The sequence below is a fragment of the Equus asinus genome, chromosome 1 (genome assembly GCF_041296235.1).
Source record: "Equus asinus isolate D_3611 breed Donkey chromosome 1, EquAss-T2T_v2, whole genome shotgun sequence".
NCBI lineage: Eukaryota > Metazoa > Chordata > Mammalia > Perissodactyla > Equidae > Equus > Equus asinus.
The window spans coordinates 45835308-45862455 of record NC_091790.1 but is presented as its reverse complement, the minus strand read 5'-3'; positions in this window follow the sequence as shown (position 1 = coordinate 45862455).

Below are 27148 nucleotides of genomic sequence, written 5' to 3'. Positions count from 1 at the left end.
TTTATACCAGGGACACAGGGATGGTTCAACACCCGCAAGTCAATCAACGTGATACACTACATCAACAAAATGAAAAACAAAAACCACATGATCATCTCAATAGACGCAGAGAAAGCATTCGACAAGATCCAACACCCATTTATGATAAAAACCCTCAGTAAAATGGGTATAGAAGGAAAGTACCTCAACATAATAAAGGCCATATAGGATAGACCCACAGCCAACAGCATACTCAATGGACAAAAGCTGAAAGCCATCCCTCTGAGGACAGGAACAAGACAAGGGTGCCCACTTTCACCACTCCTATTCAACATAGTACTGGAGGTGCTGGCCAGAGCAATTCGGCAGGAAAAAAAAATAAAAGGAATCGAAATAGGTAACGAAGAAGTAAAACTCGCGTTGTTTGCAGACGACATGATCTTATACATAGAAAACCCCAAAGAATCCACAGAAAAACTATTAAAAATAATCAACAACTACAGCAAAGTAGCAGGGTATAAAATTAACGGGCCCCAAAGCATCTTGCTTCCAGCTCTCTGGGAAGCTAAGAAACAACTCGCTCTGCACAGTGCTCTAACAGCCTACCGGGAACATCTCTTACAAAGGCCTGTGAAACGCAGTTTCTTTGCAGGCCTGATCTGGCTGAAGTAGAACTTCTGCTCGGGGTGTGCTGCATTGCCCTAGAGCTGAAAGGCACAAAGTGCTGCCTTCTTTACTTAACGGCAGATGGCCCCCAAAGCATCTTGCTTCCAGGTCTTTGGGAAGCTAAGAAAGAACTCGCTCTGCACAGTGCTCTAACAGCCTACAGGGAACATCTCTTACAAAGGCCTGTGAAACGAAGTTTCTTTGCAGGCCTGATCTGGCTGAAGAAGAACTTCTGCTCTGGGTGTGCTACATTGCCCTAGAGCTGTAAGGCACAAAGTGCTGCCTTCTTTCCAAAGGGTGAGAAGGGCCCCAAAGCATCTTGCTTCCAGCTCTTTGGGAAGCTAAGAAACAACTCGCTCTGCACAGTGCTCTAACAGCCTACCGGGAACATCTCTTACAAAGGCCTGTGAAACGCAGTTTCTTTGCAGGCCTGATCTGGCTGAAGTAGAACTTCTGCTCTGGGTGTGCTACATTGCCCTAGAGCTGAAAGGCACAAAGTGCTGCGTTCTTTCCAAAGGGGCAGATGGGCCCCAAAGCATCTTTTTTTGTTGTTGTTTATTAATGTTATGATGGATTACAAGCTTGTGAAATTTCTGTTGTACATTTTTGTTAGTCATGTTGTGGGAACACCACTTCCCCCTCCGTGCCCTCCCCCCACCCCCCCTTTTCCCTGGTAACCACCGATCAGATCTCCTTCTCAATATACTAATTTCCACCTATGAGTGGAGTCATATAGAGTCTGTCTTTCTCTGACTGACTTATTTCGCTTAACATAATGCCCTCGAGGTCCATCCACATTGTTGTGAAGGGGCCAATGTCGTCTTTTTTTATGGCTGAGTAGTATTCCATTGTGTATATATACCACATCTTCTTTATCCAATCATCAGTTTCTGGGCATGTAGGCTGGTTCCACGTCTTGGCTATTGTAAATAATGCTGCGATGAACATAGGGGTGCAACGGACTCTTGAGATATCTGATATCAGGTTCTTAGGATAGATACCCAGTAATGGGATGGCTGGGTCATAGGGTATTTCTATTTTTAACTTTTTGAGAAATCTCCATACTGTTTTCCATAGTGGCTGTACCAGTTTGCATTCCCACCAACAGTGTATGAGGGTTCCTCTTTCTCCACCAGCTCTCCAACATTTGTCGTTCTTAGTTTTGGATGTTTTTGCCAATCTAACGGGGGTAAGGTGATATCTTAGTGTAGTTTTGATTTGCATTTCCCTGATGATTAGCGATGATGAACATCTTTTCATGTGTCTATTGGCCATATTCATATCTTCTTTTGAGAAATGTCTGTTCATGTCCTCTGCCCATTTTTTGACCGGGTTGTTTGTTTTTTTGTTGTTAAGCAGTGTGAGTTCTTTGTACCTATTCTCCTCAAACTGTTCCAGAAAATTGAGAAAGATGGAGAACTCCCTAACACAGTCTATGAAGCCAACATCACTCTGATCCCCCAACCTGACAAGGACAACACAAAGAAGGAGAACTACAGGCCGATATCACTGATGAACATAGATGCAAAAATCCTCAACAAAATTTTGGCAAACCGATTACAGCAATACATCAAAAAGATTATACACCATGATCAAGTGGGATTTATACCAGGGACACAGGGATGGTCCAACACCCGCAAGTCAATCAACGTGATACACTACATCAACAAAATGAAAAACAAAAACCACATGATCATCTCAATAGACGCAGAGAAAGCATTCGACAAGATCCAACACCCATTTATGATAAAAACCCTCAGTAAAATGGGTATAGAAGGAAAGAACCTCAACATAATAAAGGCCATATAGGATAGACCCACAGCCAACAGCATACTCAATGGACAAAAGCTGAAAGCCATCCCTCTGAGGACAGGAACAAGACAAGGGTGCCCACTTTCACCACTCCTATTCAACATAGTACTGGAGGTGCCGGCCAGAGCAATTCGGCAGGAAAAATAAATGAAAGGAATCCAAATAGGTAACGAAGAAGTAAAACTCGCGTTGTTTGCAGACGACATGATCTTATACATAGAAAACCCCAAAGAATCCACAGAAAAACTATTAGAAATAATCAACAACTACAGCAAAGTAGCAGGGTATAAAATTAACGGGCCCCAAAGCATCTTGCTTCCAGCTCTCTGGGAAGCTAAGAAACAACTCGCTCTGCACAGTGCTCTAACAGCCTACCGGGAACATCTCTTACAAAGGCCTGTGAAACGCAGTTTCTTTGCAGGCCTGATCTGGCTGAAGTAGAACTTCTGCTCGGGGTGTGCTGCATTGCCCTAGAGCTGCAAGGCACAAAGTGCTGCGTTCTTTCCATAGGGGCAGATGGGCCCCAAAGCATCTTTTTTTTTTGTTTGTATATTAATGTTATGATGGTTTACAAGCTTGTGAAATTTCAGTTGTACATTTTTGTTAGTCATGTTGTGGGAACACCACTTCCCACTCCGTGCCCTCCCCCCTCCCCCCCTTTTCCCTGCTAACCACCGATCAGATCTCCTTCTCAATATACTAATTTCCACCTATGAGTGGAGTCATATAGAGTTCGTCTTTCTCTGACTGACTTATTTCGCTTAACATAATGCCCTCGAGGTCCATCCACATTGTTGTGAATGGGCCAATGTCGTCTTTTTTTATGGCTGAGTAGTATTCCATTGTGTGTATATACCACATCTTCTTTATCCAATCATCAGTTTCTGGGCATGTAGGCTGGTTCCACGTCTTGGCTATTGTAAATAATGCTGCGATGAACATAGGGGTGCAACGGACTCTTGAGATATCTGATATCAGGTTCTTAGGATAGATACCCAGTAATGGGATGGCTGGGTCATAGGGTATTTCTATTTTTAACTTTTTGAGAAATCTCCATACTGTTTTCCATAGTGGCTGTACCAGTTTGCATTCCCACCAACAGTGTATGAGGGTTCCTCTTTCTCCACCAGCTCTCCAACATTTGTCGTTCTTGGTTTTGGATGTTTTTGCCAATCTAACGGGGGTAAGGTGATATCTTAGTGTAGTTTTGATTTGCATTTCCCTGATGATTAGCGATGATGAACATCTTTTCATGTGTCTATTGGCCATATTCATATCTTCTTTGGAGAAATGTCTGTTCATGTCCTCTGCCCATTTTTTGACCGGGTTGTTTGTTTTTTTGTTGTTAAGCAGTGTGAGTTCTTTGTACCTATTCTCCTCAAACTGTTCCAGAAAGTTGAGAAAGATGGAGAACTCCCTAACACATTCTATGAAGCCAACATCACTCTGATCCCCCAACCTGACAAGGACAACACAAAGAAGGAGAACTACAGGCCGATATCACTGATGAACATAGATGCAAAAATCCTCAACAAAATTTTGGCAAACCGATTACAGCAATACATCAAAAAGATTATACACCATGATCAAGTGGGATTTATACCAGGGACACAGGGATGGTTCAACACCCGCAAGTCAATCAACGTGATACACTACATCAACAAAATGAAAAACAAAAACCACATGATCATCTCAATAGACGCAGAGAAAGCATTCGACAAGATCCAACACCCATTTATGATAAAAACCCTCAGTAAAATGGGTATAGAAGGAAAGTACCTCAACATAATAAAGGCCATATAGGATAGACCCACAGCCAACAGCATACTCAATGGACAAAAGCTGAAAGCCATCCCTCTGAGGACAGGAACAAGACAAGGGTGCCCACTTTCACCACTCCTATTCAACATAGTACTGGAGGTGCTGGCCAGAGCAATTCGGCAGGAAAAAAAAATAAAAGGAATCGAAATAGGTAACGAAGAAGTAAAACTCGCGTTGTTTGCAGACGACATGATCTTATACATAGAAAACCCCAAAGAATCCACAGAAAAACTATTAGAAATAATCAACAACTACAGCAAAGTAGCAGGGTGTAAAATTAACGGGCCCCAAAGCATCTTGCTTCCAGCTCTCTGGGAAGCTAAGAAAGAACTCGCTCTGCACAGTGCTCTAACAGCCTACCGGGAACATCTCTTACAAAGGCCTGTGAAACGCAGTTTCTTTGCAGGCCTGATCTGGCTGAAGTAGAACTTCTGCTCTGGGTGTGCTACATTGCCTTGGAGCTGCAAGGCACAAAGTGCTGCCTTCATTTCAAAGGGGCAGATGAGCCCCAAAGCATCTTGCTTCCAACTCTTTTGGAAGCTGAGAAACAACTCGCTCTGCACAGTGCTCTAACAGCCTACCGGGAACATCTCTTACAAAGGCCTGTGAAACGCAGTTTCTTTGCATGCCTGATCTGGCTGAAGTAGAACTTCTGCTCGTGGTGTGCTACATTGCCTTAGAGCTGCAAGGCACAAAGTGCTGCCTTCTTTCCAAAGGGTGAGAAGGGCCCCAAAGCATCTTGCTTCCAGCTCTTTGGGAAGCTAAGAAACAACTCGCTCTGCACAGTGCCCTAACAGCTTACCGGGAACATCTCTTACAAAGGCCTGTGAAACGCAGTTTCTTTGCATGCCTGACCTGGCAGAAGTAGAACAACTGCTCTGGGTGTGCTACATTGCCCTAGAGATGCAAGGCACAAAGTGCTGCCTTCTTTCCTTAAGAGCAGATGGCCCCTAAAGCATCTTGCTTCCAGCTCTTTGGGAAGCTAGGAAACAACTCGCTCTGCACAGTGCTCTAACAGCCTACCCGGAACATCTCTTACAAAGGCCTGTGAAACGCAGTTTCTTTGCAGGCCTCATCTGGCTGAAGTACAACTTCTGCCCTGGGTGTGCTACATTGCCCTATAGCGGCAAGGCACAAAGTGCTGACTTCTTTCCACAGGGTGAGAAGGGCCCCAAAGCATCTTGCTTCCGGCTGTTTGGGAAGCTAAGAAACAACTCGCTCTGCACAGTGCTCTAACAGCCTACCAGGAACATCTCTTACAAAGGCCTGTGAAACGCAGTTTCTTTGCAGGCCTGATCTGGCTGAAGAAGAACTTCTGCTCTGGGTGTGCTACATTGCCCTAGAGCTGTAAGGCACAAAGTGCTGCCTTCTTTCCAAAGGGTGAGAAGGGCCCCAAAGCATCTTGCTTCCAGCTCTTTGGGAAGCTAAGAAACAACTCGCTCTGCACAGTGCTCTATCAGCCTACCGGGAACATCTCTTACAAAGGCCTGTGAAACGCAGTTTCTTTGCGGGCCTGATCTGGCTGAAGTAGAACTTCTGCTCTGGGTGTGCTACATTGCCCTAGAGCTGCAAGGCACAAAGTGCTGCGTTCTTTCCATAGGGGCAGATGGGCCCCAAAGCATCTTTTTTTTTTTTTGTTTTTGTTTATTAATGTTATGATGGATTACATGCTTGTGAAATTTCAGTTGTACATTTTTGTTAGTCATGTTGTGGGAACACCACTTCCCACTCCGTGCCCTCCCCCCACCCCCCCTTTTCCCTGGTAACCACCGATCAGATCTCCTTCTCAATATACTAATTTCCACCTATGAGTGGAGTCGTATAGAGTTTGTCTTTCTCTGACTGACTTATTTCGCTTAACATAATGCCCTCGAGGTCCATCCACATTGTTGTGAATGGGCCAATGTCGTCTTTTTTTATGGCTGAGTAGTATTCCATTGTGTATATATACCACATCTTCTTTATCCAATCATCAGTTTCTGGGCATGTAGGCTGGTTCCACGTCTTGGCTATTGTAAATAATGCTGCGATGAACATAGGGGTGCAACGGACTCTTGAGATATCTGATATCAGGTTCTTAGGATAGATACCCAGTAATGGGATGGCTGGGTCATAGGGTATTTCTATTTTTAACTTTTTGAGAAATCTCCATACTGTTTTCCATAGTGGCTGTACCAGTTTGCATTCCCACCAACAGTGTATGAGGGTTCCTCTTTCTCCACAACCTCTCCAACATTTGTCGTTCTTGGTTTTGGATGTTTTTGCCAATCTAACGGGGGTAAGGTGATATCTTAGTGTAGTTTTGATTTGCATTTCCCTGATGATTAGCGATGATGAACATCTTTTCATGTGTCTATTGGCCATGTTCATATCTTCTTTTGAGAAATGTCTGTTCATGTCCTCTGCCCATTTTTTGATCGGGTTGTTTGTTTTTTTGTTGTTAAGCAGTGTGAGTTCTTTGTACCTATTCTCCTCAAACTGTTCCAGAAAATTGAGAAAGATGGAGAACTCCCTAACACATTCTATGAAGCCAACATCACTCTGATCCCCAAACCTGACAAGGACAACACAAAGAAGGAGAACTACAGGCCGATATCACTGATGAACATAGATGCAAAAATCCTCAACAAAATTTTGGCAAACCGATTACAGCAATACATCAAAAAGATTATACACCATGATCAAGTGGGATTTATACCAGGGACACAGGGATGGTTCAACACCCGCAAGTCAATCAACGTGATACACTACATCAACAAAATGAAAAACAAAAACCACATGATCATCTCAATAGACGCAGAGAAAGCATTCGACAAGATCCAACACCCATTTATGATAAAAACCCTCAGTAAAATGGGTATAGAAGGAAAGTACCTCAACATAATAAAGGCCATATATGATAGACCCACAACCAACATCATACTCAATGGACAAAAGCTGGAAGCCATCCCTCTGAGGACAGGAACAAGACAAGGGTGCCCACTTTCACCACTCCTATTCAACATAGTACTGGAGGTGCTGGCCAGAGCAATTCGGCAGGAAAAAAAAATGAAAGGAATCCAAATAGGTAACGAAGAAGTAAAACTCGCGTTGTTTGCAGACGACATGATCTTATACATAGAAAACCCCAAAGAATCCACAGAAAAACTATTAGAAATAATCAACAACTACAGCAAAGTAGCAGGGTATAAAATTAACGGGCCCCAAAGCATCTTGCTTCCAGCTCTCTGGGAAGCTAAGAAACAACTCGCTCTGCACAGTGCTCTAACAGCCTACCGGGAACATCTCTTACAAAGGCCTGTGAAACGCAGTTTCTTTGCGGGCCTGATCTGGCTGAAGTAGAACTTCTGCTCGGGGTGTGCTACATTGCCCTAGAGCTGCAAGGCACAAAGTGCTGCCTTCTTTCCAAAGGGTGAGAAGGGCCCCAAAGCATCTTGCTTCCAGCTCATTGGGAAGCTAAGAAACAAGTCGCTCTGCACAGTGCTCTAACAGCCTACCGGGAACATCTCTTACAAGGGCCTGTGAAACGAAGTTTCTTTGCAGGCCTGACCTGGCAGAAGTAGGACATCTGCACTGGGTGTGCTACATTGCCCTAGAGATGCAAGGCACAAAGTGCTGCCTTCTTTCCTTAAGGGCAGATGGCCCCTAAAGCATCTTGCTTCCAGCTCGTTGGGAAGCTAAGAAACAACTCGCTCTGCACAGTGCTCTAACAGCCTACCGGGAACATCTCTTACAAAGGCCTGTGAAACGCAGTTTCTTTGCGGGCCTGATCTGGCTGAAGTAGAACTTCTGCTCTGGGTGTGCTACATTGCCCTAGAGCTGCAAGGCAGAAAGTGCTGCGTTCTTTCCATAGGGGCAGATGGGCCCCAAAGCATCTTTTTTTTTTTTTTTTTGTTTATTAATGTTATGATGGATTACAAGCTTGTGTTATTTCAGTTGTACATTTTTGTTAGTCATGTTGTGGGAACACCACTTCCCCCTCCGTGCCCTCCCCCCACCCCCCCTTTTCCCTGATAACCACCCATCAGATCTCCTTCTCAATATACTAATTTCCACCTATGAGTGGAGTCATATAGAGTTCGTCTTTCTCTGACTGACTTATTTCGCTTAACATAATGCCCTCGAGGTCCATCCACATCGTTGTGAATGGGCCAATGTCGTCTTTTTTTATGGCTGAGTAGTATTCCATTGTGTATATATACCACATCTTCTTTATCCAATCATCAGTTTCTGGGCATGTAGGCTGGTTCCACGTCTTGGCTATTGTAAATAATGCTGCGATGATCATAGGGGTGCAACGGACTCTTGAGATATCTGATATCAGGTTCTTAGGATAGATACCCAGTAATGGGATGGCTGGGTCATAGGGTATTTCTATTTTTAACTTTTTGAGAAATCTCCATACTGTTTTCCATAGTGGCTGTACCAGTTTGCATTCCCACCAACAGTGTATGAGGGTTCCTCTTTCTCCACAACCTCTGCAACATTTGTCGTTCTTGGTTTTGGATGTTTTTGCCAATCTAACGGGGGTAAGGTGATATCTTAGTGTAGTTTTGATTTGCATTTCCCTGATGATTAGCGATGATGAACATCTTTTCATGTGTCTATTGGCCATATTCATATCTTCTTTTGAGAAATGTCTGTTCATGTCCTCTGCCCATTTTTTGACCGGGTTGTTTGTTTTTTTGTTGTTAAGCAGTGTGAGTTCTTTGTACCTATTCTCCTCAAACTGTTCCAGAAAATTGAGAAAGATGGAGAACTCCCTAACACAGTCTATGAAGCCAACATCACTCTGATCCCCCAACCTGACAAGGACAACACAAAGAAGGAGAACTACAGGCCGATATCACTGATGAACATAGATGCAAAAATCCTCAACCAAATTTTGGCAAACCGATTACAGCAATACATCAAAAAGATTATACACCATGATCAAGTGGGATTTATACCAGGGACACAGGGATGGTTCAACACCCGCAAGTCAATCAACGTGATACACTACATCAACAAAATGAAAAACAAAAACCACATGATCATCTCAATAGACGCAGAGAAAGCATTCGACAAGATCCAACACCCATTTATGATAAAAACCCTCAGTAAAATGGGTATAGAAGGAAAGAACCTCAACATAATAAAGGCCATATAGGATAGACCCACAGCCAACAGCATACTCAATGGACAAAAGCTGAAAGCCATCCCTCTGAGGACAGGAACAAGACAAGGGTGCCCACTTTCACCACTCCTATTCAACATAGTACTGGAGGTGCTGGCCAGAGCAATTCGGCAGGAAAAAAAAATGAAAGGAATCCAAATAGGTAACGAAGAAGTAAAACTCGCGTTGTTTGCAGACGACATGATCTTATACATAGAAAACCCCAAAGAATCCACAGAAAAACTATTAGAAATAATCAACAACTACAGCAAAGTAGCAGGGTATAAAATTAACGGGCCCCAAAGCATCTTGCTTCCAGCTCTCTGGGAAGCTAAGAAACAACTCGCTCTGCACAGTGCTCTAACAGCCTACCGGGAACATCTCTTACAAAGGCCTGTGAAACGCAGTTTCTTTGCGGGCCTGATCTGGCTGAAGTAGAACTTCTGCTCGGGGTGTGCTACATTGCCCTAGAGCTGCAAGGCACAAAGTGCTGCCTTCTTTCCAAAGGGTGAGAAGGGCCCAAAGCATCTTGCTTCCAGCTCTTTGGGAAGCTAAGAAACAAGTCGCTCTGCACAGTGCTCTAACAGCCTACCGGGAACGTCTCTTACAAGGGCCTGTGAAACGAAGTTTCTTTGCAGGCCTGACTTGGGAGAAGTAGAACATCTGCTCTGGGTGTGCTACATTGCCCTAGAGATGCAAGGCACAAAGTGCTGCCTTCTTTCCTTAAGGGCAGATGGCCCCTAAAGCATCTTGCTTCCAGCTCGTTGGGAAGCTAAGAAACAACTCGCTCTGCACAGTGCTCTAACAGCCTACCAGGAACATCTCTTACAAAGGCCTGTGAAACGCAGTTTCTTTGCGGGCCTGATCTGGCTGAAGTAGAACTTCTGCTGTGGGTGTGCTACATTGCCCTAGAGCTGCAAGGCACAAAGTGCTGCCTTCTTTCCAAAGGGTGAGAAGGGCCCCAAAGCATCTTGCTTCCAGCTCTTTGGGAAGCTAAGAAACAACTCGCTCTGCACAGTGCTCTAACAGCCTACCGGGAACATCTCTTACAAAGGCCTGTGAAACGCAGTTTCTTTGCGGGCCTGATCTGGCTGAAGTAGAACTTCTGCTCTGGGTGTGCTACATTGCCCTAGAGCTGCAAGGCACAAAGTGCTGCCTTCTTTCCATACGGGCAGATGGGCCCCAAAGCATCTTTTTTTTTTGTTTGTTTGTTTATTAATGTTATGATGGATTACAAGCTTGTGAAATTTCAGTTGTACATTTTTGTTAGTCATGTTGTGGGAACACCACTTCCCCCTCCGTGCCCTCCCCCCACCCCCCCTTTTCCCTGGTAACCACCGATCAGATCTCCTTCTCAATATACTAATTTCCACCTATGAGTGGAGTCATATAGAGTTCGTCTTTCTCTGACTGACTTATTTCGCTTAACATAATGCCCTCGAGGTCCATCCACATTGTTGTGAAGGGGCCAATGTCGTCTTTTTTTATGGCTGAGTAGTATTCCATTGTGTATATATACCACATCTTCTTTATCCAATCATCAGTTTCTGGGCATGTAGGCTGGTTCCACGTCTTGGCTATTGTAAATAATGCTGCGATGAACATAGGGGTGCAACGGACTCTTGAGATATCTGATATCAGGTTCTTAGGATAGATACCCAGTAATGGGATGGCTGGGTCATAGGGTATTTCTATTTTTAACTTTTTGAGAAATCTCCATACTGTTTTCCATAGTGGCTGTACCAGTTTGCATTCCCACCAACAGTGTATGAGGGTTCCTCTTTGTCCACAACCTCTGCAACATTTGTCGTTCTTGGTTTTGGATGTTTTTGCCAATCTAACGGGGGTGAGGTGATATCTTAGTGTAGTTTTGATTTGCATTTCCCTGATGATTAGCGATGATGAACATCTTTTCATGTGTCTATTGGCCATGTTCATATCTTCTTTTGAGAAATGTCTGTTCATGTCCTCTGCCCATTTTTTGATCAGGTTGTTTGTTTTTTTGTTGTTAAGCAGTGTGAGTTCTTTGTACCTATTCTCCTCAAACTGTTCCAGAAAATTGAGAAAGATGGAGAACTCCCTAACACATTCTATGAAGCCAACATCACTCTGATCCCCAAACCTGACAAGGACAACACAAAGAAGGAGAACTACAGGCCGATATCACTGATGAACATAGATGCAAAAATCCTCAACCAAATTTTGGCAAACCGATTACAGCAATACATCAAAAAGATTATACACCATGATCAAGTGGGATTTATACCAGGGACACAGGGATGGTTCAACACCCGCAAGTCAATCAACGTGATACACTACATCAACAAAATGAAAAACAAAAACCACATGATCATCTCAATAGACGCAGAGAAAGCATTCGACAAGATCCAACACCCATTTATGATAAAAACCCTCAGTAAAATGGGTATAGAAGGAAAGTACCTCAACATAATAAAGGCCATATATGATAGACCCACAGCCAACATCATACTCAATGGACAAAAGCTGAAAGCCATCCCTCTGAGGACAGGAACAAGACAAGGGTGCCCACTTTCACCACTCCTATTCAACATAGTACTGGAGGTGCTGGCCAGAGCAATTCGGCAGGAAAAAAAAAGAAAGGAATCCAAATAGGTAACGAAGAAGTAAAACTCGCGTTGTTTGCAGACGACATGATCTTATACATAGAAAACCCCAAAGAATCCACAGAAAAACTATTAGAAATAATCAACAACTACAGCAAAGTAGCAGGGTATAAAATTAACGGGCCCCAAAGCATCTTGCTTCCAGCTCTCTGGGAAGTTAAGAAACAACTCGCTCTGCACAGTGCACTAACAGCCTACCGGGAACATCTCTTACAAAGGCCTGTGAAACGCAGTTTCTTTGCAGGCCTGATCTGGCTGAAGTAGAACTTCTGCTCGGGGTGTGCTGCATTGCCCTAGAGCTGAAAGGCACAAAGTGCTGCGTTCTTTCCATAGGGGCAGATGGGCCCCAAAGCATCTTGCTTCTAGCTCTCTGGGAAGCTAAGAAACTAGTCGCTCTGCACAGTGCTCTTACAGCCTACCGGGAACATCTCTTACAAAGGCCTGTGAAACGAAGTTTCTTTGCAGGTCTGATCTAGCTGAAGTAGAACTTCGGCTCTGGGTGTGCTACATTGCCCTAGAGCTGCAGGGCACAAAGTGCTGCCTTCTTGCCAAAGGGGGAGAAGGGCCCCAAAGCATCTTGCTTCCAGCTGTTTGGGAAGCTAAGAAACAACTCGCTCTGCACATTGCTCTAACAGCCTACGGGGAACATCTCTTACAAAGGCCTGTGAACAGCAGTTTCTCTGCGGGCCTGATCTGGCTGAAGTAGAACTTCTGCTCTGGGTGTGCTGCATCGCCCTAGAGCTTCAAGGCACAAAGTGCTGCGTTCTTTCCATAGGGGCATATGGGCCCCAAAGCATCTTGCTTCCAGCTCTTTCTGAAGCTAAGAAACAAGTCGCTCTGCACAGTGCTCTTACAGCCTACTGGGAACATGTTTTACAAAGGCCTGTGAAATGCAGTTTCTTTGCAGGCGTGATCTCCATGAAGTAGAACTTCTGCTCTGCCATGTGCTACATCGCCCTAGAGGTGCAAGGCAACAAGTGCTGCCTTGTTTACAAAGAGGGAGACTGGACCAAATGCGTTTTGTTTCCAGCTCTTTGGGAAGCTAAGAGAAAACACGCTCTGCACAGTGCTCTTACAGCCTACCGGGAACATCTCTTACAAAGGCCTGTGAAACGAAGTTTCTTTGAAGGCCTGATCTGGCTGAAGTAGAACTTCTGCTCTGTGTGTGCTACATTGCCCTAGAGCTGCAAGGCTCAAAGTGCTGCCTTCTTTCCAAAGGGTCAGAAGGACCCCAAAGCATCTTGCTTCCAGCTCTTTGGGAAGCTAAGAAACAAGTCGCTCTGCACAGTGCTCTTACAGCCTACTGGGAACATGTTTTACAAAGGCCTGTGAAATGCAGTTTCTTTGCAGCCGTGATCTCCCTGAAGTAGAACTTCTGCTCTGCCATGTGCTACATTGACCTAGAGGTGCAAGGCACCAAGTGCTGCCTTCTTTCCAAAGGGTCAGAAGGACCCCAAAGCATCTTGCTTCCAGCTCTTTGCTAAGCTAAGAAACAAGTCGCTCTGCACAGTGCTCTTACAGCCTACTGGGAACATGTTTTACAAAGGCCTGTGAAATGCAGTTTCTTTGCAGGCGTGATCTCCCTGAAGTAGAACTTCTGCTCTGCCATGTGCTACATTGCCCTAGAGGTGCAAGGCACCAAGTGCTGCCTTCTTTCCAAACAGGGAGAGTGGACCAAAAGCGTTTTGTTTCCAGCTCTTTGGGAAGCTAAGAGAAAACACGCTCTGCACAGTGCTCTTAAAGCCTACCGGGAACATCTCTTACAAAGGCCTGTGAAACGCAGTTTCTTTGCAGGCCTGACCTGGCAGAAGTAGAACTTCTGCTCTGGGTGTGCTGCATCGCCCTAGAGCTGCAAGGCACAAAGTGCTGCGTTCTTTCCATAGGGGAATATGGGCCCCAAATCATCTTGCTTCCAGCTCTTTGGCAAGCTAAGAAACTAGTCGCTCTGCACAGTGCTCTTACAGCCTACAGGGAACATCTCTTACAAAAGCCTGTGAAACGAAGTTTCTTTGCAGGTCTGATGTAGCTGAAGCAGAACTTCTGCTCTGTGTGTGCTACATTGCCCTAGAGCTGCAAGGCACAAAGTGCTGCCTTCTTTCCAAAGGGTGAGAAGGGCCCCAAAGCATCTTGCTTCCAGCTCTTTCTGAAGCTAAGAAACAAGTCGCTCTGCACAGTGCTCTTACAGCCTACTGGGAACATGTTTTACAAAGGCAAGTGAAATGCAGTTTCTTTGCAGGCGTGATCTCCCTGAAGTAGAACTTCTGCTCTGCCATGTGCTACATTGCCCTAGAGGTGCAAGGCACCAAGTGCTGCCTTGTTTACAAAGAGGGAGACTGGACCAAAAGCGTTTTGTTTCCAGCTCTTTGGGAAGCTAAGAGAAAACACGCTCTGCACAGTGCTCTTACAGCCTACCGGGAACATCTCTTACAAAGGCCTGTGAAACGCAGTTTCTTTGCAGGCCTGACCTGGCAGAAGTACAACATCTGCTCTGCGTGAGCTACATTGCCCTAGAGCTGCAAGGCACAAAGTGCTGCCTTCTTTACTTAAGGGCAGATGGCCCCCAAAGCATCTTGCTTCCAGGTCGTTGGGAAGCTAAGAAAGAACTCGCTCTGCACAGTGCTCTAACAGCCCACAGGGAAGATTTCTTACAAAGGCCTGTGAAACGCAGTTTCTTTGAAAGCCTGATCTGGCTGAAGAAGAACTTCTGCTCTGGGTGTGCTACATTGCCCTAGAGCTGTAAGGCACAAAGTGCTGCCTTCTTTCCAAAGGGTGAGAATGGCCCCAAAGCATCTTGCTTCCAGCTCTTTGGGAAGCTAAGAAACAAGTCGCTCTGCACAGTGCTCTTACAGCCTACTGGGAACATGTTTTACAAAGGCCTGTGAAATGCAGTTTCTTTGCAGGTGTGATCTCCCTGAAGTAGAAGTTCTGCTCTGCCATGTGCTACATTGCCCTAGAGGTGCAAGGCACCAAGTGCTGCCTTCTTTCCAAAGAGGGAGACTGGACCAAAAGCGTTTTGTTTCCAGCTCTTTGGGAAGCTAAGAGAAAACACGCTCTGCACAGTACTCTTACAGCCTACCGGGAACATCTCTTACAAAGGCCTGTAAAACGCAGTTTCTTTGCAGGCCTGACCTGGCAGAAGTAGAACTTCTGCTCTGGGTGTGCTGCATCGCCCTAGAGCTGCAAGGCACAAAGTGCTGCGTTCTTTCCATAGGGGCTTATGGGCCCCAAAGCATCTTGCTTCCAGCTCTCTGGGAAGCTAAGAAACTAGTCGCTCTGCACAGTGCTCTTACAGCCTACAGGGAACATCTCTTACAAAGGCCTGTGAAACGAAGTTTCTTTGCAGGTCTGATGTAGCTGAAGCAGAAGTTCTGCTCTGGGTGTGCTACATTGCCCTAGAGCTGCAAGGCACAAAGTGCTGCCTTCTTTCCAAAGGGTGAGAAGGGCCCCAAAGCATCTTGCTTCCAGCTCTTTCTGAAGCTAAGAAACAAGTCGCTCTGCACAGTGCTCTTACAGCCTACTGGGAACATGTTTTACAAAGGCCTGTGAAATGCAGTTTCTTTGCAGGCGTGATCTCCCTGAAGTAGAACTTCTGCTCTGCCATGTGCTACATTGCCCTAGAGGTGCAAGGCACCAAGTGCTGCCTTCTTTCCAAAGGGTCAGAAGGACCCCAAAGCATCTTGCTTCCAGCTCTTTGCTAAGCTAAGAAACAAGTCGCTCTGCACAGTGCTCTTACAGCCTACTGGGAACATGTTTTACAAAGGCCTGTGAAATGCAGTTTCTTTGCAGGCGTGATCTCCATGAAGTAGAACTTCTGCTCTGCCATGTGCTACATCGCCCTAGAGGTGCAAGGCAACAAGTGCTGCCTTGTTTACAAAGAGGGAGACTGGACCAAAAGCGTTTTGTTTCCAGCTCTTTGGGAAGCTAAGAGAAAACACGCTCTGCACAGTGCTCTTACAGCCTACCGGGAACATCTCTTACAAAGGCCTGTGAAACGAAGTTTCTTTGAAGGCCTGATCTGGCTGAAGTAGAACTTCTGCTCTGTGTGTGCTACATTGCCCTAGAGCTGCAAGGCTCAAAGTGCTGCCTTCTTTCCAAAGGGTCAAAAGGACCCCAAAGCATCTTGCTTCCAGCTCTTTGGGAAGCTAAGAAACTAGTCGCTCTGCACAGTGCTCTTACAGCCTACTGGGAACATGTTTTACAAAGGCCTGTGAAATGCAGTTTCTTTGCAGGCGTGATCTCCCTGAAGTAGAACTTCTGCTCTGCCATGTGCTACATTGCCCTAGAGGTGCAAGGCACCAAGTGCTGCCTTCTTTCCAAAGGGTCAGAAGGACCCCAAAGCATCTTGCTTCCAGCTCTTTGCTAAGCTAAGAAACAAGTCGCTCTGCACAGTGCTCTTACAGCCTACTGGGAACATGTTTTACAAAGGCCTGTGAAATGCAGTTTCTTTGCAGGCGTGATCTCCCTGAAGTAGAACTTCTGCTCTGCCATGTGCTACATTGCCCTAGAGGTGCAAGGCACCAAGAGCTGCCTTCTTTCCAAAGAGGGAGACTGGACCAAAAGCGTTTTGTTTCCAGCTCTTTGGGAAGCTAAGAGAAAACACGCTCTGCACAGTGCTCTTACAGCCTACCGGGAACATCTCTTACAAAGGCCTGTGAAACGCAGTTTCTTTGCAGGCCTGACCTGGCAGAAGTAGAACTTCTGCTCTGGGTGTGCTGCATCGCCCTAGAGCTGCAAGGCACAAAGTGCTGCGTTCTTTCCATAGGGGAATATGGGCCCCAAATCATCTTGCTTCCAGCTCTCTGGCAAGCTAAGAAACTAGTCGCTCTGCACAGTGCTCTTACAGCCTACAGGGAACATCTCTTACAAAAGCCTGTGAAACGAAGTTTCTTTGCAGGTCTGATGTAGCTGAAGCAGAACTTCTGCTCTGTGTGTGCTACATTGCCCTAGAGCTGCAAGGCACAAAGTGCTGCCTTCTTTCCAAAGGGTGAGAAGGGCCCCAAAGCATCTTGCTTCCAGCTCTTTCTGAAGCTAAGAAACAAGTCGCTCTGCACAGTGCTCTTACAGCCTACTGGGAACATGATTTACAAAGGCAAGTGAAATGCACTTTCTTTGCAGGCGTGATCTCCCTGAAGTAGAACTTCTGCTCTGCCATGTGCTACATTGCCCTAGAGGTGCAAGGCACCAAGTGCTGCCTTGTTTACAAAGAGGGAGACTGGACCAAAAGCGTTTTGTTTCCAGCTCTTTGGGAAGCTAAGAGAAAACACGCTCTGCACAGTGCTCTTACAGCCTACCGGGAACATCTCTTACAAAGGCCTGTGAAACGCAGTTTCTTTGCAGGCCTGACCTGGCAGAAGTACAACATCTGCTCTGCGTGAGCTGCATTGCCCTAGAGCTGCAAGGCACAAAGTGCTGCCTTCTTTACTTAAGGGCAGATGGCCCCCAAAGCATCTTGCTTCCAGGTCGTTGGGAAGCTAAGAAAGAACTCGCTCTGCACAGTGCTCTAACAGCCCACAGGGAAGATTTCTTACAAAGGCCTGTGAAACGCAGTTTCTTTGAAAGCCTGATCTGGCTGAAGAAGAACTTCTGCTCTGGGTGTGCTACATTGCCCTAGAGCTGTAAGGCACAAAGTGCTGCCTTCTTTCCAAAGGGTGAGAATGGCCCCAAAGCATCTTGCTTCCAGCTCTTTGGGAAGCTAAGAAACAAGTCGCTCTGCACAGTGCTCTTACAGCCTACTGGGAACATGTTTTACAAAGGCCTGTGAAATGCAGTTTCTTTGCAGGCGTGATCTCCATGAAGTAGAACTTCTGCTCTGCCATGTGCTACATCGCCCTAGAGGTGCAAGGCAACAAGTGCTGCCTTGTTTACAAAGAGGGAGACTGGACCAAAAGCGTTTTGTTTCCAGCTCTTTGGGAAGCTAAGAGAAAACACGCTCTGCACAGTGCTCTTACAGCCTACCGGGAACATCTCTTACAAAGGCCTGTGAAACGAAGTTTCTTTGAAGGCCTGATCTGGCTGAAGTAGAACTTCTGCTCTGTGTGTGCTACATTGCCCTAGAGCTGCAAGGCTCAAAGTGCTGCCTTCTTTCCAAAGGGTCAAAAGGACCCCAAAGCATCTTGCTTCCAGCTCTTTGGGAAGCTAAGAAACAAGTCGCTCTGCACAGTGCTCTTACAGCCTACTGGGAACATGTTTTACAAAGGCCTGTGAAATGCAGTTTCTTTGCAGGCGTGATCTCCCTGAAGTAGAACTTCTGCTCTGCCATGTGCTACATTGCCCTAGAGGTGCAAGGCACCAAGTGCTGCCTTCTTTCCAAAGGGTCAGAAGGACCCCAAAGCATCTTGCTTCCAGCTCTTTGCTAAGCTAAGAAACAAGTCGCTCTGCACAGTGCTCTTACAGCCTACTGGGAACATGTTTTACAAAGGCCTGTGAAATGCAGTTTCTTTGCAGGCGTGATCTCCCTGAAGTAGAACTTCTGCTCTGCCATGTGCTACATTGCCCTAGAGGTGCAAGGCACCAAGAGCTGCCTTCTTTCCAAAGAGGGAGACTGGACCAAAAGCGTTTTGTTTCCAGCTCTTTGGGAAGCTAAGAGAAAACACGCTCTGCACAGTGCTCTTACAGCCTACCGGGAACATCTCTTACAAAGGCCTGTGAAACGCAGTTTCTTTGCAGGCCTGACCTGGCAGAAGTAGAACTTCTGCTCTGGGTGTGCTGCATCGCCCTAGAGCTGCAAGGCACAAAGTGCTGCGTTCTTTCCATAGGGGAATATGGGCCCCAAATCATCTTGCTTCCAGCTCTCTGGCAAGCTAAGAAACTAGTCGCTCTGCACAGTGCTCTTACAGCCTACAGGGAACATCTCTTACAAAAGCCTGTGAAACGAAGTTTCTTTGCAGGTCTGATGTAGCTGAAGCAGAACTTCTGCTCTGTGTGTGCTACATTGCCCTAGAGCTGCAAGGCACAAAGTGCTGCCTTCTTTCCAAAGGGTGAGAAGGGCCCCAAAGCATCTTGCTTCCAGCTCTTTCTGAAGCTAAGAAACAAGTCGCTCTGCACAGTGCTCTTACAGCCTACTGGGAACATGATTTACAAAGGCAAGTGAAATGCAGTTTCTTTGCAGGCGTGATCTCCCTGAAGTAGAACTTCTGCTCTGCCATGTGCTACATTGCCCTAGAGGTGCAAGGCACCAAGTGCTGCCTTGTTTACAAAGAGGGAGACTGGACCAAAAGCGTTTTGTTTCCAGCTCTTTGGGAAGCTAAGAGAAAACACGCTCTGCACAGTGCTCTTACAGCCTACCGGGAACATCTCTTACAAAGGCCTGTGAAACGCAGTTTCTTTGCAGGCCTGACCTGGCAGAAGTACAACATCTGCTCTGCGTGAGCTACATTGCCCTAGAGCTGCAAGGCACAAAGTGCTGCCTTCTTTACTTAAGGGCAGATGGCCCCCAAAGCATCTTGCTTCCAGGTCGTTGGGAAGCTAAGAAAGAACTCGCTCTGCACAGTGCTCTAACAGCCCACAGGGAAGATTTCTTACAAAGGCCTGTGAAACGCAGTTTCTTTGAAAGCCTGATCTGGCTGAAGAAGAACTTCTGCTCTGGGTGTGCTACATTGCCCTAGAGCTGTAAGGCACAAAGTGCTGCCTTCTTTCCAAAGGGTGAGAATGGCCCCAAAGCATCTTGCTTCCAGCTCTTTGGGAAGCTAAGAAACAAGTCGCTCTGCACAGTGCTCTTACAGCCTACTGGGAACATGTTTTACAAAGGCCTGTGAAATGCAGTTTCTTTGCAGGTGTGATCTCCCTGAAGTAGAAGTTCTGCTCTGCCATGTGCTACATTGCCCTAGAGGTGCAAGGCACCAAGTGCTGCCTTCTTTCCAAAGAGGGAGACTGGACCAAAAGCGTTTTGTTTCCAGCTCTTTGGGAAGCTAAGAGAAAACACGCTCTGCACAGTACTCTTACAGCCTACCGGGAACATCTCTTACAAAGGCCTGTAAAACGCAGTTTCTTTGCAGGCCTGACCTGGCAGAAGTAGAACTTCTGCTCTGGGTGTGCTGCATCGCCCTAGAGCTGCAAGGCACAAAGTGCTGCGTTCTTTCCATAGGGGCTTATGGGCCCCAAAGCATCTTGCTTCCAGCTCTCTGGGAAGCTAAGAAACTAGTCGCTCTGCACAGTGCTCTTACAGCCTACAGGGAACATCTCTTACAAAGGCCTGTGAAACGAAGTTTCTTTGCAGGTCTGATGTAGCTGAAGCAGAAGTTCTGCTCTGGGTGTGCTACATTGCCCTAGAGCTGCAAGGCACAAAGTGCTGCCTTCTTTCCAAAGGGTGAGAAGGGCCCCAAAGCATCTTGCTTCCAGCTCTTTCTGAAGCTAAGAAACAAGTCGCTCTGCACAGTGCTCTTACAGCCTACTGGGAACATGTTTTACAAAGGCCTGTGAAATGCAGTTTCTTTGCAGGCGTGATCTCCCTGAAGTAGAACTTCTGCTCTGCCATGTGCTACATTGCCCTAGAGGTGCAAGGCACCAAGTGCTGCCTTCTTTCCAAAGGGTCAGAAGGACCCCAAAGCATCTTGCTTCCAGCTCTTTGCTAAGCTAAGAAACAAGTCGCTCTGCACAGTGCTCTTACAGCCTACTGGGAACATGTTTTACAAAGGCCTGTGAAATGCAGTTTCTTTGCAGGCGTGATCTCCATGAAGTAGAACTTCTGCTCTGCCATGTGCTACATTGCCCTAGAGGTGCAAGGCAGCAAGTGCTGCCTTCTTTCCAAAGAGGGAGACTGGACCAAAAGCGTTTTTTTTCCAGCTCTTTGGGAAGCTAAGAGAAAACACGCTCTGCACAGTGCTCTTACAGCCTACCGGGAACATCTCTTACAAAGGCCTGTGAAACGCAGTTTCTTTGCAGGCCTGACCTGGCAGAAGTACAACATCTGCTCTGCGTGAGCTACATTGCCCTAGAGCTGCAAGGCACAAAGTGCTGCCTTCTTTACTTAAGGGCAGATGGCCCCCAAAGCATCTTGCTTCCAGGTCGTTGGGAAGCTAAGAAAGAACTCGCTCTGCACAGTGCTCTAACAGCCCACAGGGAACATTTCTTACAAAGGCCTGTGAAACGCAGTTTCTTTGAAAGCCTGAACAGGCTGAAGAAGAACTTCTGCTCTGGGTGTGCTACATTGCCCTAGAGCTGTAAGGCACAAAGTGCTGCCTTCTTTCCAAAGGGTGAGAATGGCCCCAAAGCATCTAGCATCCAGCTCTTTGGGAAGCTAAGAAACAAGTCGCTCTGCACAGTGCTCTTACAGCCTACCGGGAACATCTCTTACAAAGGCCTGTGAAATGCAGTTTCTTTGCAGGCGTGATCTCCCTGAAGTAGAACTTCTGCTCTGCCATGTGCTACATTGCCCTAGAGGTGCAAGGCACCAAGTGCTGCCTTCTTTCCAAAGGGTGAGAAGGACCCCAAAGCATCTTGCTTCCAGCTCTTTGCTAAGCTAAGAAACAAGTCGCTCTGCACAGTGCTCTTACAGCCTACTGGGAACATGTTTTACAAAGGCCTGTGAAATGCAGTTTCTTTGCAGGCGTGATCTCCCTGAAGTAGAACTTCTGCTCTGCCATGTGCTACATTGCCCTAGAGGTGCAAGGCACCAAGTGCTGCCTTCTTTCCAAAGAGGGAGACTGGACCAAAAGCGTTTTGTTTCCAGCTCTTTGGGAAGCTAAGAGAAAACACGCTCTGCACAGTGCTCTTACAGCCTACCGGGAACATCTCTTACAAAGGCCTGTGAAACGCAGTTTCTTTGCAGGCCTGACCTGGCAGAAGTAGAACTTCTGCTCTGGGTGTGCTGCATCGCCCTAGAGCTGCAAGGAACAAAGTGCTGCGTTCTTTCCATAGGGGAATATGGGCCCCAAATCATCTTGCTTCCAGCTCTCTGGCAAGCTAAGAAACTAGTCGCTCTGCACAGTGCTCTTACAGCCTACAGGGAACATCTCTTACAAAAGCCTGTGAAACGAAGTTTCTTTGCAGGTCTGATGTAGCTGAAGCAGAACTTCTGCTCTGTGTGTGCTACATTGCCCTAGAGCTGCAAGGCACAAAGTGCTGCCTTCTTTCCAAAGGGTGAGAAGGGCCCCAAAGCATCTTGCTTCCAGCTCTTTCTGAAGCTAAGAAACAAGTCGCTCTGCACAGTGCTCTTACAGCCTACTGGGAACATGTTTTACAAAGGCAAGTGAAATGCAGTTTCTTTGCAGGCGTGATCTCCCTGAAGTAGAACTTCTGCTCTGCCATGTGCTACATCGCCCTAGAGGTGCAAGGCACCAAGTGCTGCCTTGTTTACAAAGAGGGAGACTGGACCAAAAGCGTTTTGTTTCCAGCTCTTTGGGAAGCTAAGAGAAAACATGCTCTGCACAGTGCTCTTACAGCCTACCGGGAACATCTCTTTCAAAGGCCTGTGAAACGCAGTTTCTTTGCAGGCCTGACCTGGCAGAAGTACAACATCTGCTCTGCGTGAGCTACATTGCCCTAGAGCTGCAAGGCACAAAGTGCTGCCTTCTTTACTTAAGGGCAGATGGCCCCCAAAGCATCTTGCTTCCAGGTCTTTGGGAAGCTAAGAAAGAACTCGCTCTGCACAGTGCTCTAACAGCCCACAGGGAACATTTCTTACAAAGGCCTGTGAAACGCAGTTTCTTTGAAAGCATGATCTGGCTGAAGAAGAACTTCTGCTCTGGGTGTGCTACATTGCCCTAGAGCTGTAAGGCACAAAGTGCTGCCTTCTTTCCAAAGGGTGAGAATGGCCCCAAAGCATCTTGCTTCCAGCTCTTTGGGAAGCTAAGAAACAAGTCGCTCTGCACAGTGCTCTTACAGCCTACTGGGAACATGTTTTACAAAGGCCTATGAAATGCAGTTTCTTTGCAGGCGTGATCTCCCTGAAGTAGAAGTTCTGCTCTGCCATGTGCTACATTGCCCTAGAGGTGCAAGGCACCAAGTGCTGCCTTCTTTCCAAAGAGGGAGACTGGACCAAAAGCGTTTTGTTTCCAGCTCTTTGGGAAGCTAAGAGAAAACACGCTCTGCACAGTGCTCTTACAGCCTACCGGGAACATCTCTTACAAAGGCCTGTGAAACGCAGTTTCTTTGCAGGCCTGACCTGGCAGAAGTAGAACTTCTGCTCTGGTTGTGCTGCATCGCCCTAGAGCTGCAAGGCACAAAGTGCTGCGTTCTTTCCATAGGGGCTTATGGGCCCCAAAGCATCTTGCTTCCAGCTCTCTGGGAAGCTAAGAAACTAGTCGCTCTGCACAGTGCTCTTACAGCCTACAGGGAACATCTCTTACAAAGGCCTGTGAAACGAAGTTTCTTTGCAGGTCTGATGTAGCTGAAGCAGAAGTTCTGCTCTGGGTGTGCTACATTGCCCTAGAGCTGCAAGGCACAAAGTGCTGCCTTCTTTCCAAAGGGTGAGAAGGGCCCCAAAGCATCTTGCTTCCAGCTCTTTCTGAAGCTAAGAAACAAGTCGCTCTGCACAGTGCTCTTACAGCCTACTGGGAACATGTTTTACAAAGGCCTGTGAAATGCAGTTTCTTTGCAGGCGTGATCTCCCTGAAGTAGAACTTCTGCTCTGCCATGTGCTACATCGCCCTAGAGGTGCAAGGCACCAAGTGCTGCCTTGTTTACAAAGAGGGAGACTGGACCAAAAGCGTTTTGTTTCCAGCTCTTTGGGAAGCTAAGAGAAAACACGCTCTGCACAGTGCTCTTACAGCCTAAGGGGAACATCTCTTACAAAGGCCTGTGAAACGCAGTTTCTTTGCAGGCCTGACCTGGCAGAAGTACAACATCTGCTCTGCGTGAGCTACATTGCCCTAGAGCTGCAAGGCACAAAGTGCTGCCTTCTTTACTTAAGGGCAGATGGCCCCCAAAGCATCTTGCTTCCAGGTCTTTGGGAAGCTAAGAAAGAACTCGCTCTGCACAGTGCTCTAACAGCCCACAGGGAACATTTCTTACAAAGGCCTGTGAAACGCAGTTTCTTTGAAAGCCTGATCTGGCTGAAGAAGAACTTCTGCTCTGGGTGTGCTACATTGCCCTAGAGCTGTAAGGCACAAAGTGCTGCCTTCTTTCCAAAGGGTGAGAATGGCCCCAAAGCATCTTGCTTCCAGCTCTTTGGGAAGCTAAGAAACAAGTCGCTCTGCACAGTGCTCTTACAGCCTACTGGGATCATGTTTTACAAAGGCCTGTGAAATGCAGTTTCTTTGCAGGCGTGATCTCCCTGAAGTAGAACTTCTGCTCTGCCATGTGCTACATTGCCCTAGAGGTGCAAGGCACCAAGTGCTGCCTTCTTTCCAAAGAGGGAGACTGGACCAAAAGGCTTTTGTCTCCAGCTCTTTGGGAAGCTAAGTGAAAACACGCTCTGCACAGTGCTCTTACAGCCTACCGGGAACATCTCTTACAAAGGCCTGTGAAACGAAGTTTCTTTGAAGGCCTGATCTGGCTGAAGTAGAACTTCTGCTCTGTGTGTGCTACATTGCCCTAGAGCTGCAGGGCTCAAAGTGCTGCCTTCTTTCCAAAGGGTCAGAAGGACCCCAAAGCATCTTGCTTCCAGCTCTTTGGGAAGCTAAGAAACAAGTCGCTCTGCACAGTGCTCTTACAGCCTACTGGGAACATGTTTTACAAAGGCCTGTGAAATGCAGTTTCTTTGCAGGCGTGATCTCCCTGAAGTAGAACTTCTGCTCTGCCATGTGCTACATTGCCCTAGAGGTGCAAGGCACCAAGTGCTGCCTTCTTTCCAAAGGGTGAGAAGGACCCCAAAGCATCTTGCTTCCAGCTCTTTGCTAAGCTAAGAAACAAGTCGCTCTGCACAGTGCTCTTACAGCCTACTGGGAACATGTTTTACAAAGGCCTGTGAAATGCAGTTTCTTTGCAGGTGTGATCTCCCTGAAGTAGAAGTTCTGCTCTGCCATGTGCTACATTGCCCTAGAGGTGCAAGGCACCAAGTGCTGTCTTCTTTCCAAAGAGGGAGACTGGACCAAAAGCGTTTTGTTTCCAGCTCTTGGGAAGCTAAGAGAAAACACTCTCTGCACAGTGCTCTTACAGCCTACCGGGAACATCTCTTACAAAGGCCTGTGAAACGCAGTTTCTTTGCAGGCCTGACCTGGCAGAAGTAGAACTTCTGCTCTGGGTGTGCTGCATCGCCCTAGAGCTGCAAGGCACAAAGTGCTGCGTTCTTTCCATAGGGGCTTATTGGCCCCAAAGCATCTTGCTTCCAGCTCTCTGGGAAGCTAAGAAACTAGTCGCTCTGCACAGTGCTCTTACAGCCTACAGGGAACATCTCTTACAAAGGCCTGTGAAACGAAGTTTCTTTGCAGGTCTGATGTAGCTGAAGCAGAAGTTCTGCTCTGGGTGTGCTACATTGCCCTAGAGCTGCAAGGCACAAAGTGCTGCCTTCTTTCCAAAGGGTCAGAAGGGCCCCAAAGCATCTTGCTTCCAGCTCTTTCTGAAGCTAAGAAACAAGTCGCTCTGCACAGTGCTCTTACAGCCTACTGGGAACATGTTTTACAAAGGCCTGTGAAATGCAGTGTCTTTGCAGGCGTGATCTCCCTGAAGTAGAACTTCTGCTCTGCCATGTGCTACATCGCCCTAGAGGTGCAAGGCACCAAGTGCTGCCTTGTTTACAAAGAGGGAGACTGGACCAAAAGCGTTTTGTTTCCAGGTCTTTGGGAAGCTAAGAGAAAACACGCTCTGCACAGTGCTCTTACAGCCTACCGGGAACATCTCTTACAAAGGCCTGTGAAACGCAGTTTCTTTGCAGGCCTGACCTGGCAGAAGTACAACATCTGCTCTGCGTGAGCAACATTGCCCTAGAGCTGCAAGGCACAAAGTGCTGCCTTCTTTACTTAAGGGCAGATGGCCCCCAAAGCATCTTGCTTCCAGGTCTTTGGGAAGCTAAGAAAGAACTCGCTCTGCACAGTGCTCTAACAGCCCACAGGGAACATTTCTTACAAAGGCCTGTGAAACGCAGTTTCTTTGAAAGCCTGATCTGGCTGAAGAAGAACTTCTGCTCTGGGTGTGCTACATTGCCCTAGAGCTGTAAGGCACAAAGTGCTGCCTTCTTTCCAAAGGGTGAGAATGGCCCCAAAGCATCTTGCTTCCAGCTCTTTGGGAAGCTAAGAAACAAGTCGCTCTGCACAGTGCTCTTACAGCCTACTGGGATCATGTTTTACAAAGGCCTGTGAAATGCAGTTTCTTTGCAGGCGAGATCTCCCTGAAGTAGAACTTCTGCTCTGACATGTGCTACATTGCCCTAGAGGTGAAAGGCACCAAGTGCTGCCTTCTTTCCAAAGAGGGAGACTGGACCAAAAGGCTTTTGTCTCCAGCTCTTTGGGAAGCTAAGTGAAAACACGCTCTGCACAGTGCTCTTACAGCCTACCGGGAACATCTCTTTCAAAGGCCTGTGAAACGCAGTTTCTTTGCAGGCCTGACCTGGCAGAAGTACAACATCTGCTCTGCGTGAGCTACATTGCCCTAGAGCTGCAAGGCACAAAGTGCTGCCTTCTTTACTTAAGGGCAGATGGCCCCCAAAGCATCTTGCTTCCAGGTCGTTGGGAAGCTAAGAAAGAACTCGCTCTGCACAGTGCTCTAACAGCCCACAGGGAACATTTCTTACAAAGGCCTGTGAAACGCAGTTTCTTTGAAAGCATGATCTGGCTGAAGAAGAACTTCTGCTCTGGGTGTGCTACATTGCCCTAGAGCTGTAAGGCACAAAGTGCTGCCTTCTTTCCAAAGGGTGAGAATGGCCCCAAAGCATCTTGCTTCCAGCTCTTTGGGAAGCTAAGAAACAAGTCGCTCTGCACAGTGCTCTTACAGCCTACTGGGAACATGTTTTACAAAGGCCTATGAAATGCAGTTTCTTTGCAGGCGTGATCTCCCTGAAGTAGAAGTTCTGCTCTGCCATGTGCTACATTGCCCTAGAGGTGCAAGGCACCAAGTGCTGCCTTCTTTCCAAAGAGGGAGACTGGACCAAAAGCGTTTTGTTTCCAGCTCTTTGGGAAGCTAAGAGAAAACACGCTCTGCACAGTGCTCTTACAGCCTACCGGGAACATCTCTTACAAAGGCCTGTGAAACGCAGTTT